This window comes from Trichoplusia ni, chromosome 1, assembly GCF_003590095.1.
Source record: "Trichoplusia ni isolate ovarian cell line Hi5 chromosome 1, tn1, whole genome shotgun sequence".
NCBI lineage: Eukaryota > Metazoa > Arthropoda > Insecta > Lepidoptera > Noctuidae > Trichoplusia > Trichoplusia ni.
The window spans coordinates 2626945-2630449 of record NC_039478.1 but is presented as its reverse complement, the minus strand read 5'-3'; positions in this window follow the sequence as shown (position 1 = coordinate 2630449).

Below are 3505 nucleotides of genomic sequence, written 5' to 3'. Positions count from 1 at the left end.
TTTTTTTTTAGATGTTTTTATTATTTCGTTTCTTAAATTAAAAAAAAAATCATTCGCGATTGTTTAGTTCCTCTCGACATTTGAGATTTTTTTTAATTTCAACATTTAGTTTGATACAAAGAAGAATTTTATTTATTTTTGATACTGAAATATAGTTTTTCTCCTCTTTTCCATACCTGTTTAACATTCTTGGCGCGAATGTATTGTTTAAGTGTGGAAACTGTTTTGGATTATGTGTAGTTTATTACATGGTTGTAATTGTTTATATATAATATCTGTTTGTTTCCCTAATAAAATAAACAATTACGAAAGTGTTTATGAAAAAGTTATTTCCATCTTTTGCTACCTTATGGCTTCGTCCTTGTTATAAAATGAGAACGGTGCCGGTGTGGAAATAAGAAGCCAAAGCAAATATCTTTTCTGCGATGATTTTTCGCAACGGTTGTTCTAATTTCAGAGTTTAAACTAATAAAGTTGGCTAACGATGGTATTTCTGAAATAGCCTCATTGCTCAATGTTTACCCCTCTCTCAACAACCACGCAATACTTTACAAAGTTCATTGTTTATTTTACCTTTTCTCCCGTAAATAGATTTATTTAAAGTGTAGAAACCTACAAAAGTCCCCCTTTGGAGAAGTTGTTGCAAAACATTATAAAAATGGAAAACTCTTTTTTTATGTTTATGTACCCAAAGGGAAATATTGTTTTTACAACGAAACCATACAACCGACATTTTATGAAGAAGTACTGAGAAAAGCTTTATGAAATTTTTATATTATCCTTACTAATATAATAAATGTGGAAAGAACTCTGTCTGTCTGTTACGCTTTCTCGTCTAAACCACTGAACTGATTTTAATGAAATTTGGTACAGAGATAGATTTGACCTTGAGACAGAACATAGGATAGTGTCTATCCCGGACTTTTGAAGAGTTCTCTTGAAAACGCGATATAACCGACCTCGACGCGGGCGAAAAGCTAGTGAGTTATAATTTCAACATTTTATGTGACCAAATGACCGGTATCACACGTTAAATGAAACAGTACTCAACAAGTCGGATCATCCAGCTAAAAGTTCTAAGGTAACAGACATGAAAAAAATGCAGAAGAATAAAGAACCTCCTTTTTTTTGAAGTCGGTTGAAATCAGAAACTTATAACTAAGGCTGCACTATCTGTACTTCCTTCTGTCAAGATTCTGTATTCCATATTTTTTTTTAGCTAAGTTGTTCAATTTTTGCAGTTGATGTTTTAAAATTCAGGTATCAAAGTTTGATACGATGAAGGGTAGTGATTTTTTATGTAAATTTATTTTTCTCTTGAACCTATTTGTTAGGTAGCAAGGCAGTTTTTACTCACACATCACCGCATTTTTTAGTAACTTCCTATTTTTGGGAGTCGTTTAATGACAATCAGCAAACTAGAAGCAAGTGTTGGCGTTGCACGTGGTTTGTACTCAATTGAATATTACCTGAAATATTAATTACTGTTGTTTAAAAAGTAGATCGTTAAATGAATTATTAAAATTTGTAATTAAAAAATATAATGTTAGCAATAACTTTACACCAGTTCATTGCCGTTGATAAGGCCTACGTGAAAAACCTGAATTGTTTTCATATCAGGATAATTGCGATCATTTATATTACTGTCACTTCATAAATAAACTGTAAAAAAAAACTGGTTTAATTATAATATTTTTTAAAGGTCTGGTATCTTTTGAGGCAATAACAAGACAGCTTTGTAAACTTGTAAAGGACATTACCTAATAGTTTTGAAAAAAGAATTTAAATTCATAATTATTGTATTGTATTGTTCATAATTTTCTTACTACAATATTTAATAATAGTTGCATGAGAACAGAAACTACTGAGCCAAACTTGACGTAATTTTCACAGAACTTCTTCATTTCTGATTTGAGTAACTTATGGAGTTTCTTGCCGGTTCTTCTCCATAAGAATGACACTTTGGAACCGTGCAACTAGAGTCAGTAATATAACGTTTTAAAAGTGCCTGAGATACGGCCTATTTGAAATAAAAACTTTTTGATTTTGATTGATTTAACTTCACATTAAATTAAAAAGCTGACACTTGATGACTGAAGAATAAACATTATCAGTTCCTCTTTCTTTTTGAAATTGTTTGGTTACTTAAAGCGCTCTCGCTCGAAGTCTTTATAGTTTGTGTTGTAGTTCGTAACATCCCTTAACAGATTATCTATGTATTTAACAGCACTATGATCATATTAAAAAAACCAGGTCTTTAACAAAAACATAAAGAAACACTGCTTTTTGACAAAAAAGTATATTTCCAAACACAAAATCTGTATTTAAAACAAATCGGTTATCTGCTTAAACATGCCTAGGACAAAAACATGTACAGCAAAATAATCGAACATTTACTCGAACATTTTTAACACAAGATTCCTACACTAAATATATATGTAGAAAACGAGTCGAGAACGGTTGTAGGGATGATTTAACATAAAATTGTGAAGGTTTTATGCCTTTTCAGAGCCATCCGTGCATTTCAACATGACCGGTGAAATGTGTAATAGTCTTCACTTGCAAATCTATTTTATAGTACTAGCTATGCTTAGCGATTAAAAATTTTTGGTTACTTTGAATCCCTACTATACCTACTAATATTATAAATGCGAAAGTTACTCTGTCTGTCTGTTACGCTTTCTCGTCTAAATCACTGAAGTGAATAAATGAAATTTGGTACAGGGATACAGTTGACCTTGAGACAGAACATAGGATAGTTTTTATACCGGACTTTTGAAGAGGAAACGCGATATAACCGACCTCGACACAGCGCTTGCAAAATGCTAGTTTAAATATATTGATGGCTGAAGAATATTATTCAGAGTTAAACATTTTAGTTACATCTCCTTTATATCACATTGGATGATTCATTAAAATATGATTAAGGCTATCTTAGTATAGGTATAGTTTGTACAATGCGAGTCCACTTAAACAATCCCATATTGAATTATCATCGTCCAAATATTCAGAAGCAAGAAATCGCTCGACCAGTGACTCACATACTTAACGAATACATAATTACACAATAGCTATATATTTAAAGACCAGTTGCTTTTCTCAGAAGTCAAAAACAATGCCGCGAACCCGAAAACGGATCCCGTTATGCGGTTCTGTTGCTGTCTCTATGTGTCTTACGGTGGATCGTATAGTGGTATCTCTTTCCCCCTTGAATGGAAGGCGCAGACATGAGGACCAGTTTTTGCATCGAAGGCTCCTGTAGAAATCATCATGGAGTCACATTTGCTATATGAAGGTATTCTAGTTATATACGGACGGTTATCTGATTGTTTATCTGTGAGCTTTTGAAATATCGGATTCGAGACGATACTTTATCCTTGCAAGGTATTATTCTTATAAAGTGGGAGTTCTACTAAATAGTACCATCATGCATAGATTATATTCTACGGACTTAAGTTGTATTTTGGTAACAGAAAATGTATTGCGAACCTTTTTCGACCAATAT